Here is a 12,972-nt window from a genome sequence, read left to right as displayed (position 1 = left end):
TTGTTGAATTGATCCCTTTACCATTACATAATGGCCTTCTTTGTCTCTTTTGATCTTTGTTGGTTTAAAGTCTGTTTTATCAGAGACTAGGATTGCAACCCCTGCCTTTTTTTGTTTTCCATTTGCTTGGTAGATCTTCCTTCATCCCTTTATTTTGAGCCTATGTGTGTCTTGGCACGTGAGATGGGTTTCCTGAATACAGCACACTGATGGGTCTTGACTGTTTATCCAATTTGCCAGTCTGTGTCTTTTAATTGGAGCATTTAGTCCATTTACATTTAAAGTTAATATTGTTATGTGTGAATTTGATCCTGTCATTATGATGTTAGCTGGTTATTTTGCTCGTTAGTTGATGCAGTCTCTTCCTAGTCTCGATGGTCTTTACAATTTGGCATGTTTTTGCAGTGGCTGGTACCAGTTGTTCCTTTCCATGTTTAGTGCTTCCTTCAGGAGCTCTTTTAGGGCAGGCCTGGTGGTGACAAAATCTCTCAGCATTTGCTTGTCTGTAAAGTATTTTATTTCTCCTTCACTTATGAAGCTTAGTTTGGCTGGATATGAAATTCTGGGTTGAAAATTCTTTTCTTTAAGAATGTTGAATATTGGGTACTACTCTCTTCTGGCTTGTAGAGTTTCTGCCGAGAGATCCGCTGTTAGTCTGATGGGCTTCCCTTTGAGGGTAACCCGACCTTTCTTTCTGGCTGCCCTTAACATTTTTTCCTTCATTTCAACTTTGGTGAATCTGACAATTATGTGTCTTGGAGTTGCTCTTCTCGAGGAGTATCTTTGTGGCGTTCCCTGTATTTCCCGAATCTGAATGTTGGCCTGCCTTGCTAGATTGGGGAAGTTCTCCTGGATAATATACTGCAGCGTGTCTTCCAACTTGGTTCCATTCTCCCCGTCACTTTCAGGTATACCAATTATACGTAGATTTGGTCTTTTCACATAGTCCCATATTTCTTGGAGGCTTTGCTCATTTCTTTTTATTCTTTTTTCTCTCAACTTCCCTTCTTGCTTCATTTCATTCATTTCATCTTCCATCGCTGATACCCTTTCTTCCAGTTGATCGCATCGGCTCCTGAGGCTTCTGCATTCTTCACGTAGTTCTCGAGCCTTGGTTTTCAGCTCCATCAGCTCCTTTAAGTACTTCTCTGTATTGGTTATTCTAGTTATATATTCTTCTAATTTTTTTTCAAAGTTTTCAACTTCTTTGCCTTTGGTTTGAATATCCTCCCATAGCTCGGAGTAATTTGATCATCTGAAGCCGTCTTCTCTCAGCTCGTCAAAGTCATTCTCCGTCCAGCTTTGTTCCGTTGCTGGTGAGGAACTGCGTTCCTTTGGAGGAGGAGAGGCACTCTGCTTTTTAGAGTTTCCAGTTTTTCTGCTCTGTTTTTTCCCCATCTTTGTGGTTTTATCTACTTTTGGTCTTTGATGATGGTGATGTACAGATGTGTTTTTGGTGTGGATGTCCTTTCTGTTTGTTAGTTTTCCTTCTAACAGTCAGGACCCTCAGCTGCAGGTCTGTTGGAGTACCCGGCCCTGTGAGGTGTCAGTCTGCCCCTGCTGAGGGGTGCCTCCCAGTTAGGCTGCTTGGGGGTCAGGGGTCAGGGACCCACTTGAGGAGGCATTCTGCCCGTTCTCAGATCTCCAGCTGTGTGCTGGGAGAACCACTGCTCTCTTCAAAGCTGTCAGACAGGGACATTTAAGTCTGCAGAGGTTACTGCTGTCTTTTTGTTTGTCTGTGCCCTGCCCCCAGAGGTGGAGCCTACAGAGGCAGGCAGGCCTCCTTGAGCTGTGGTGGGCTCCACCCAGTTCGAGCTTCCCTGCTGCTTTGTTTACCTAAGCGAGCCTAGGCAATGGCGGGGCCCCTCCCCCAGCCTCGCTGCCGCCTTGTAGTTTGATCTCAGACTGTTGTGCTAGCAATCATCGAGACTCCGTGGGTGTAGGACCCTCTGAGCCAGGTGAGGGATATAATCTCCTGGTGCGCCGTTTTTTAAGCCTGTCAGAAAAGCGCAGTATTAGGGTGGGAGTGACCCGATTTTCCAGGTGCCGTCTGTCACCCCTTTCTTTGACTAGGAAGGGGAACTCCCTGACCCCTTGCGCTTCCTCAGTGTGGCAGTGCCTCGCCCTTCTTCGGCTCACGCATGGTGCGCGCACCCACTGTCCTGCGTCCACTGTCTGGCACTCCCCAGTGAGATGAACCCGGCACCTCAGATGGAAATGCAGAAATCACCCGTCTTCTGCATCGCTCACATTGGGAGCTGTAGACCAGAGCTGTTCCTATTTGGCCATCTTGGCTCCTTGGCCAGTTTGCTCTTTGTTAACATCTTACATACCCATGAAATATTTGTCAAAAGTAAAAAATTAACATTGGCACAATACTGTCAACTAAACTCCAGATTTTATTTGAATTGCGTTCAGTTTTTCCATTATTGATCATTTTTTTTTTTCTGTTTTAGGATCCCATCTAGGGTGCCCCGTGGCACCTAGTCATCATATCTCCTTAGTCACTGGTCTGTGACAGGTTCTCTGTCTTTCCTTGTTTTTCATGACCTTGGCAGTTTTGAAGGGTACTGGTCAGTTATGTTGTGGAATGTCCTTCAATTTGAGTATGTCTGATGTTTTCTCCTGTTTAAACTGGGGTTATGGGCTTGGAGAAAGCCTACCACTGAGCTGAATTGCCCTTCTCATCACATCATATCAGGGGGTGCATTATATCCATGTGACTTATCACTGCTGCTGTTGACCTTCATCACTTGGTTGAAGTAGATAGTGTTTGTCAAGTTTCTAAACTGTAAAGTCACTATTTTTTTGCCCTTTCTGTGTTCTTTCCTGTGGAAGCCAGTCACTAACTCCAACTCATAGTGGGTGGGGAGTAGAAAGGAAGGCAGGATTGAGATCTACTGCATGAGGGGAAGATAGACACATATATTATTTGCCCCCTACTTTTAAAAAATTAATTTTAGATTGATCTGTAAATTTTACTATAAAATGTCCTGTCTTTTAAAGCAGATTATTTTGAACATAATTTGACTTGTTTTAGATCACCTCCTGCCATGAGTAAACTCAAATCCCCCAAACTCTGTGACCTTTCCTCAGTTCTGATCCTCTGTGATCTCTGCAGAATTTGACATTGTTGGCCAATCTCTCTAATGGAAAAAACCTCCCCCTACTGCCCCTGCCATTGATTAGTCTCCTCTGCTTTCTTGTCTTCCTTCGTAACTCACTGACTTTCCATATCTATCTCTATTTCCATCTTGATCTCTGTTCCTTTTCTTCCTCCCTCCTCCTACCATATGCACTGTCAGGGTTCTCTGTGGTCCTCTTGCACCAATATTTCCCTTAGCAATCCTTCTCCTTTCTCACCAGTGTCTCCCTTAGCAATCTCATGCATTAGATGGTTTAAATCATCATTATCATCCAGACGACTCTTAGATGGACATCTCCACCTCAGCCTATCTCTATGCTATAGTGCCTCTATCCAAACTCTCTCTTGGCCACCTCCACATTCTGCTATGCCATAAACGCATCATCTCTCAATTAGCGTACGGTTTCAGCTGCTTTAACGTAAGCTGAAATAACATGGTCTAAACAATACACCCGGTTTATTTCTCTCTTGTGTGAAAATCTGAGCTGGTAGAGGTCTGAGGGCTATGGGAGTGGGAATAGCTCTGCTAGGGTCCATGCTATCCAATACCACTGCCTTGGATGTTGCCTTTGCCTACGTGGTAGAATCTGAATCCTGAATGCCGCTTTCCTGTACAGACCTTCAGGAACTAGAAAGAAGAATGAAAAACAAGTAGCCTCCCCCCTCCTTTTTTTTTTTTTTTAAGGAAACAAACTAGAAATGGTACACATCACTCTGTTCACATCTCATTGATGAAAACTTAATCACATAGCAATACCCAGTTACAAGGGAGCCTGAAAAATAAAGTCTCTAGCTGGGTGGCCAACTATACAACATAGAAGGGAATGAATATTGGGACAATTGACAGTCTCTGAAACCACCATTTTGCTCTATTTCCTGAGTCCTGTAACTCCTTTCTTGACCCACTTCTCCTCCAGTCTTCTTAATATGTGCTACTATATTGTTAATATTTATGAATTCTCATTCTAGTAATCATAATTGCAAACTTAGGTATCTTTGATAGCTCCTCTTATTTCACTGTAACAACTTCCCACATGTTTAAGATTTCCTCTCCCTTCTTACTGACCCTACACCAATTCAGACCTTCATTGCCTCTCATCTGAGGTCTTATGATAATTTTTTCTTTATTTTTTTTCATCAGCCAATGGGCAAAGGAAGAAGTCTTATGATAATTTTATAAATAGTCTTCATGCTTTTAGTCCCTCATTACTCTAAAGCATCTTTAATATGGCTGCTGATTAATCTTAGTCAACACAGCTGAACTCCTCAATCCCATGCACAAATCCTCAACAGCTTCCTACCACCAACTCAATAAAGTTCAAGTTTATTACCTCAGCCCTAAGCCTTAAGAGACTCTCTGGTCCACCTTCACTCTCTCTATTTGGTTCTGCATTATATGCATTCTCCCTTCCATGACAATTCCTGACGTAATCTCCCCTCCCTGTTACTTCATCATCATAATTGAATAACAGCTAACATGTATTGATTGCTTACTTTGAGCCAAACACAGCTATATACGCTACTTCATTAAATACTTGCAACAGGAGTGACATCAGCAAGATGGTGGAATAGGACTTTCTGGTGCTCATCCTCTCACAGAAACAGTCTTTAGAAACTGGTCTAGTTTGAATAGCTATACATGCATAATACCTTCACAGAGCAAAGGAAAGCAGGTGAGAGATTGCAGCACCTGGGTGCAGCACAGAGATTTTTAAAAGACACACTTGAGAGGGCAGGAAGGATAATTTCACATTACCTGTATCAACTCCATCTCCAACTTCAGGCAGCACAGAGAGATGCTCTCTGTTTGGGGAAGGAGAGTGAAGCAAGCACAGGACTTTGGCTCAGATCCCAACACTGGGCCCACCCCAGTCAAACCAAGCATCGGACAGGTTCCCATGGCTCTAGATTACAGGCCAGCACCACAGACCAAGCCTCTAGGCCTACTTTTATGCCAGGCCAGCCCCAGCAGCACCAGGCTGTGGACCAGCTCTCATAGACGCAGCCTTCAGGTTTACCCCAGTGCTGGGTCAGCCCCCAAAGACTCAGGCTCCAGACCTGCCTCAAACTTCAGGTCTGCCCCACTGTCACACTGACTCTAGTGGCCCAAGGTTTACATCCCCAGCACCAGGTCAGCCCCCATAGACCAATATTCCAGGTCAGGGCCCACAGGCCTGGCTTCCAGGACCTCCTCAGGTCCAGGCTGACCCCTACTGACTCAAGCCCACTGTGTCCCAGGATCAGGTTGGCACTCACTGATTCGGGCTTCAGACTTATCCCCATGGACTCAAGGTTCAGGTCCATCCCAGCTCCTGGTCAGCCCTGGCAGACTCAGGTTCAAAGCCTGCCCCAGCATCACATCAGCTCCTGTGGACCTAAGCTTCAAATTGGCTTCTGTGGATACAGGTGTTAGACCCACCCTCATGGACCCAGGCTCCAGGCCAATGATCCAGGTTTCAGGCCCACTCCCCAGCAGACCCAAACTCTAGGACTGCCCTGGTGGATCTAAGTTCCAGGCTCATCTCCATGGATTCAGGCACCAGAACTTCCCATCTGCTCACTCAGGCATCAGACCAGCCTGCCTAAGTCTCTAGCAGCAAGCTCACTTACAAATCGTGTCAGATGGCTTGCCTAGAATCTCTGGATGAGCTGACTTGTAAAGGTCTTTTCCTGATGACACCAGTTTCTAAAGACTGGAATAAGTGCCTACATTCTCAAATGTGCAAACACCACTGCATAGCCACAAATATCATGAACAATCAGGTAAACATGACACCACCAAAGAAACAAAATAAAGCACCAGTAACTGACTCTAAAGAATAGAGATTTATAGACTTCCTGACAAAGAATTCAAAATAACAGTCTTAAAGAAGCCCCATGAGCTACAAGAGGATACAGAAACAAAAATCAGGAAAACAATATACAAACTAAATGAGAGGTTCGACGAAGGGTACAAACCATGAAAAAGGACCAAAGACAAATTCTGGAGCTGTAGAATCCAATGACCGATCGAAAAATTTTATAGAGAGCTTCAACCACAGATTTGATCAAACAGAAGAAAGAATCATTGAGCTCAAAGACAAGTCATTTGAAATTGCCCAGAGGAACAAAATGGAAAAGAAAAAGAAAAAGAGTAAAGAAAGCCTACAGAAATTTTAGGACACCATCATGTGAACAAATATATGCATGATGAGTATTCATGTGAGGCTTGTCTATCCCTCATAGTACCAAATGATTCCCTGGTTATGATTCTGAAAGCAAGGAATTTAATGCTGACATACATCAGAAGCAAATCACTGGTTAGAATGCTGCAGATTACATGTGTTACCTAATGAAAGATGACAAAGCTGCTTATAAGAAACAGTTCTCTCAATACATAAAGAACAACATAACCCCAGACCTGATGGAGGAGTTGTATAAGAAAGCTCATGCTGCTATATGAAAGAACCCAGTTTATGAGAAGAAGCCCAAGAAATAGGCTAAAAAGAAGAGGTGGAACCATCCCAAAATGCCTCTTGCCCAGAAGAAAAATCAGGGACCTCAAAACAAGGCAGGCTTCTTCAGAGCCCAGGAGTGGGCTGCTGAGAGCTAAGTCAAGTAATTTTCTATGAGGATTTTTCAGATAAATACAATAAACTTACTGACCAGGCAGCAAACAAATAAATAAATATGTAAATAGATTTTCACCAAGTCACATAACTAAACTCCCAAAAGTCAAAAACAAAAGAGAATTTTGAAAGGAGCAAGAGGAAAGCAAAAATTACATACAAGGGAACGCTCATAAGACTACCTGCGAATTTCTGAGCAGAAACCTTGCAGACCAGGAGAAAGTGAGATGATATATTCAAAGTACTAAAGGAGACTTTCTATCTGGTGCCATCAGGTAAACCAAGATGGGTGCATACAAATACATCCAGGAGCTATGGAAGAAGCAGTCTGATGTCTTGCACTTTCTTCTGAAGGTCGGCTGCTGGCAGTACTGCCAGCTCTCTGCTCTGCACAGGGATCCCCACCCCACCTGGCCTGATAAAGCATGCCAACTGGGCTACAAGGCCAAGAAAAGTTACATTATATATAGGATTTGTAAGCGCCATGGTGACCAAAAATGCCCAGTTCCTAAGGGTGCAACTTATGGCAAGCCTGTCCATCATGATGTTAACCAGCTAGAGTTTGCTTGAAGCCTTCAGTCCACTGCAGAGGAGTAAGCTGGACACCACTGTGGAACTTTAAGAGTCTTGAATTCTAACTGGGTTGGTGAAGATTCCATGTACAAATTTTTGGAGGTTATCCTAATTGATCCATTCCATAAAGCTATCAGAAGAAATCCTGACACCCAGTGAATCACCAAATCAGTTCACAAGCACAGGGAGATGCATGGGCTGACATCTGCAGGCTGAAAGAGCTATGGCCTTGGAAAGGGCCATAAATTCCACCACGCTTTTGGTGGTTCTCGCTGGGCAACTTGGAGAAGGCACAATATTTTCCAGCTCTACCGTTACCATTAATATAAGTAAAGTTCATAAAATTCCTACATAATAAACAACTTAGGACAGTCATGTCTGTCTACAGGTGTTATTTGCCTGTTAAAATTAGTCTGCAGATTGTTTCATGAATGCTTTGTCAAATTATGAAAGTTAAAGTGCAGTAATGTTTGACAATGACCATAAGTGATGGTGTATCTTGTTTCTAATAAGATAAACTTTTTTTGTCTTTGCTCTTATTAGGAAGTTATATGTCAGTGTTTAAAACATATTGTGTGGTATAATAGGTTTAAAATAAATTATCTAAAAAAGGAGAAGGAAAAAAAGTACTAAAGGTAAATAACAACAACAACAGCCAACAAAGAATACTATATCTGGCAAGGTAGTCATTCAGAAATGAAGGAGAGATAAGGACTTTTTCAGACAAACAAAAGCTGTGGGAGTTCATCACCATTAGACCTGTCTTACAAGAAATGCTAAAGAGAATGCTCCAAGCTGAATAAAAAAAGATGCTAATTAGTGATACAAAAACACATGAAAGTATAAAACTCGGAGGTAAGTCAATTTCATTGTAATCAATAAATCAAGTTTAATCGGAAAAAATCCTCACAATAATCCCATAATATAAATGATAGTTATAACTGTTGTACAAATGAGGAGCAGAGGCTCTGAAGTGTCAATTAAATTATCTCCAATTTTATGATTAGAATGTGACAGAGCCAAAGTTTGGTCCCAACTTTGTGTGACTCCAGAGCCTGTGTTTTTAGCTTGAAATGACACCATCTTTCATCCTATGTCTCTTCCCAGGTTGTTCCTTTATCAGAAATGCACTTTCTTCTTATCAACTCATGGCAAAATCTTAACCATGTTTCAAGATCTGCCTTGCATGCCTCTTCTTCCAGAAGACTTCCCTAAAAACTCTCAGTTGGAATTTACGCCTCTTTCCTCTAACTCCTATAGCCACATGTCTGCACCTTTCTTTCAACACTTAGCATCTCCTACCTCATATTATAATGCCTTGTAGAGATGTATTAATTTCTCTAGACTCAATCATGAACTCAAGAAAGTGAATACTATTGGGCAATCTAGGTCATGTTTTTGTCCCTGAAGTGGAGCATTTATTACCTGGACTCAGCCTTCACATGTAAATATAGTATCAAAAATATTTTTCAAATATAGCCCCTCTTCTTCATCTGTATTACTGCTTCCCTCATTCATGCCCTCAACATGTCTCTCCTGAACCACTGCAATTGTTCCCTAACTTATGTGCCTAATCCATTTTTAAATTCCTCCTCCATAAGGCTTCCAGAGTAATCAATCCCTATTAGTGGCTTCCACTGGTCAATGTGATATCCTCTACACATCTTAACCTGGTATAGAAGACTCTCAGTATTGAGGACCATACCTACCTCTTAAGTATAGCCTGTACTTGTCTTTTTTATGATCTAGAAATATTATCTACACTATGCAAGGTTTCATACTTTCATGCCTTTCTCAGGCTATTCCATCGTTCTGAATTGTTTCCCCATCTTTCTTTGTTTATCTTCATCAAGACTCATCTTGGGCAAGATGACCTTCAAGAAGCATTACCTGAATTCCACTTCCACTTTGGGCTAGCTGCTCTTCTTCTTTTCTCTTATGACATATTAATATCTTACCATGCTCAGATGCATATTTTTCTTCACTGTACTATGTTAGTGGAAATTATCTATGTAAGTGTCTGTCTCATTCATCTGTGTGCTCACTTTTTAGGGTTAGGAAACATACCCTGTTTATCTTTGTCTTCCTTGCACCTAGGTTAGTACATATATTGAGTACTCAAACATAGTAGTTTGTTGAATGAATCGTAAAAATCAGTTATTGTATTATACCTTAATACAGTGATACCAACAGGGCCTGCTGAAGTTTACATATTGCCTATATTAAATGATTTCATCTTGCTGTTTCCCTGCAGTCTGTTTGCTGTCATGTCACACTGTAGTGAAAATACTTGCCTCTATCAGCTCCTCTTCCAATAGGATTTTATTGAATGTCCTTCTAATACAGGTTCATAGATATAGATCAGAAAATCAACATGGCTACAATAGTATTAGAACAAGACTACAATGATTCTGATGGGATTTCACACGGGCTTCTGTGTCAGTAAATTTTGTGAATTTTATAAATATAGCAGCAACACCTGTTTTGATTGGTTAAATTATTTTGATCCCATTTCTGGTTCTCAGTATGTTCTGGAGAGATGTGGCTCTAGGATTCAGATGACAGACCCAAAGCGAACTGGGATACACCATGCACCATTCTGCTCTTTCTTTGATTATGGTAATTTTAGTTTGACCAGGACTATTTTAGGCATATGCTTTTTGCATTCATGCATTTTATCGCATTTGATCCCCAGAAGATCCCTTTGCAGCTGATATATTATCTGAATTTTACAGGTAATAGAAGAGACACACAAAAGTTAATGGGCACATCTAAGGTCACACAGTCAGTAAGTAAATGAGTCATGCTGAAAATCAGGTGTCTTCACTCAAAATCCAATGTTCTTTCTTCTATCCCACACTTTGCTCCATATAATTTTTGTGTGAGAAAACTGTATTTGTCTAAACCACTGTTTTTTCAAACTGCAGGTTGAAACTCGCTAGTTGGTCATAAAATCAATTTAGTGAAGGCCAAGCAGCATTTGAATAGAATGGAATGGAATGGAACAGAATGAAATAGAATAGAATAGGTGGAGTATGACATGTCATGACATGTCAGAGTGTAAGTATTGTTTCTTGAAAGTTTTTCTCAGGTCACAATGTAAAATTTTTTTTCTTTCTTTCCTTCTTTCCTTCCTTCCTTCCTTCTTTCCCCTCCCTCCCTCCTTTCTTTCTTTTCTTTTTTTTCCTCTCTCTCTTTCTTTCTTTGTTTCATGGAGTCTCACTCCATTGCCAAGGCTGGAGTGCAGTGGTGCAATCTCAGTTCACTGCAGCCTCTGCCTCCCAGGTTCAAGCGATTCTCCTCCCTCAGCCTCCCGAGTAGCTGGGACTACAGGCACATGCCACCATGCCTGGCTAAATTTTGTATTATTAGTAGAAACGGGGTTTTACCACGTTGGCCAGGCTGGTCTCAAACTCCTGACCTCAGGTGATCCACCCGCCTAGGCCTCCCAAAGTGTTGGGATTACAGGTGTGAGCCATCATGCCTGGCCTAAAATATTTTTCTTATATTGGGTCATAGTAAAAAAAAAAAGCCTCTTTTTTAACGACTTTGTCTAAAACTGAAGTTCCCAAAGTGATCTTATCATTGCCCAAATGCCAGGCATATCTCAGTTCTCATCTTCTTTGATCCTTTGGTGGAATTTGATACTTTCCTCTACTTTCATCATCAAAAAATGCTTGTCTTCCCTGGCCTCTGAGCTCTCCCTTTCTCCTGGTAGTTCCATCTCTCCAACAATCCTCATTCTAGCACCTAAACATTGATCTTCCCTAGAGTTCTCCAGGACCCACTTTTCTTCTTGCTCTATCTTCTTGGCATAAAAAAACAGCTTCAACCATTGTCTAAAAACCATTGATCCCTAGATGAATGCATCTAATCATGAGTCCTCACCCAAACTCCAGACTCATATTTTTAGCTGTCTACTGAACACCTCCTTCTTGATATCCGTGAGTCTCTCAGAGTCAACATGTCCACATGAATTTATTATCATCTCTTCAAATGTCCTCTCCTTCTACGTCAGTGGGGGACACCTTCATTCGCCCAGCCACCAAAGCTAATAGCCTGGGAGTCCTCCTAGAGTTCTCTCTGTCTCTCCTGCCTTGACATCCAATCAATGGCCACATCCTGTCAATTCTGCCTCTGCTATACCGCTTGAAATTGTCTGCTCTGCCACTTTCTTAGTTCACAGCCTAATTATCTCTCATTGAACTACCGCCTCCATTATCCCCTCTTCTAGTCAATCTTTCACATTGCTGCCACAATTTCAAAGATGCAAATCTGACCAGGTTGGCTCTCTGTGTAAATCATCACAGAGTTTGTGCCAGCATGGACTGACGAAGATGCATGCTTCTCAGCATTACCTGCAAGCCTCTTCATTCTTCTCACTCCTGCTTCCTTGCCTCCTCCTCTCCCTTCTCTCTCCTGTCTGCTCAGGTTCTCTTCTGTGCTGCAGTGGACATGCCAGGCTCCTTTGACCTTCCTGATGAATGCACACACTGTTGTCTTCGCCTGAATGCTCCTCTCCTTGCTCACCCTCATTCACCTGCCAACATTCTATTTCAGGTGTAACTCTACTGCTGCCTCCTGGAAGGTTCCTCTTCCTCAGACTTATCTCTTGTGTAGATACTCTAGGGTGCACCCATGGCTTTAGGACATTCCCTAAGTACGTTTTGCCTCTCAGATTACCCTCGATTATAATTGATTATTTGCATTTCAGATTCCACCGCTCTACTGTGAACATCTCAAAAACTAGAATTATGACTCATCCACTTTCCTATGCCCAAGGCACCAGCATATAGTAGGTGTTCAATAATATTTGTAAAATAAATGAAGTCTCAGTTCTGCCATTTACTAGCTATTACGTTGAGCAACTCCCTTAACCTCTTAAGCTTCATTTTCTTCCCTGTAAGTGGACAGAAACTAATGGTTATCGAGTACTTCTATGCATCGGGCCCTATATTGTATGTCTTTACATATGTTATTTAATTTTCACCACAAACCTCTGAAATAGAAATGATTCCTTATCCTATAGGTAAGAAAAGGGAGAGAAATGAAGCAAATTGTCCATGGTTTGGTAGTCAGAGCCAGAATTTGAACTTCAGTCTGTGATTCCACAGCTCTTTCCACTACACCAAGCTGCCAATAAAATGGAGAAGAAGACTATCAATCTCACTGGGATTAAATGTGATAATGTATGTGAAAGCACTTTGTAAACTGTTAAACGCCATCAAAATGTGAGATGATATTATTGTCATTAAGATCTGCCATGGTCTGCATATCATGGTCAGAATTTTCAGTAACTGATATTGGAAATCATTCTGTTGTAGCTGGCTGCAAGGGCCTGTGGGAATCAGACACCTCTCTGGGGCTATTTCCGCAGAATACTTGCTCCCCTGCTTGTAGATGCGAATAAATAGCAGCAATGCAACAGGAGGCCCAGTGGTGCGCAAGGATGCAGCATGCCCAAGGAGAAACGATGATAAGTATGCTTGTCAATTACAGGTTACAGCACCCTATGAATGTCCTGGTGACACCATTGTGGTTTAGAATCTTCAGGCTGCTTTGTTGTTGCAACATCCCATTTAGAATCTTGGCGTGTGCTGAGGGTCGCGAACTGCACTGCTTTTAGCTGCTGCCACCAGTTTGTGA

At 42.1% G+C, this 12,972-nt stretch overlaps 1 pseudogene; it reads left to right on the top strand.

The window, feature by feature from the left end:
• Positions 1-7,038: 7,038 nt before the first annotated feature.
• LOC100456880 (large ribosomal subunit protein eL15-like) lies at positions 7,039-7,650 on the top strand (annotated as a pseudogene).
• The last annotated feature ends 5,322 nt before the right edge of the window (positions 7,651-12,972 follow it).

The sequence above is a fragment of the Pongo abelii genome, chromosome 9 (genome assembly GCF_028885655.2).
Source record: "Pongo abelii isolate AG06213 chromosome 9, NHGRI_mPonAbe1-v2.0_pri, whole genome shotgun sequence".
Taxonomy (NCBI): Eukaryota; Metazoa; Chordata; class Mammalia; order Primates; family Hominidae; genus Pongo; species Pongo abelii.
The sequence above is the reverse complement of the archived record's forward strand: the minus strand, read 5'-3'. Positions and strand labels throughout refer to the sequence as shown.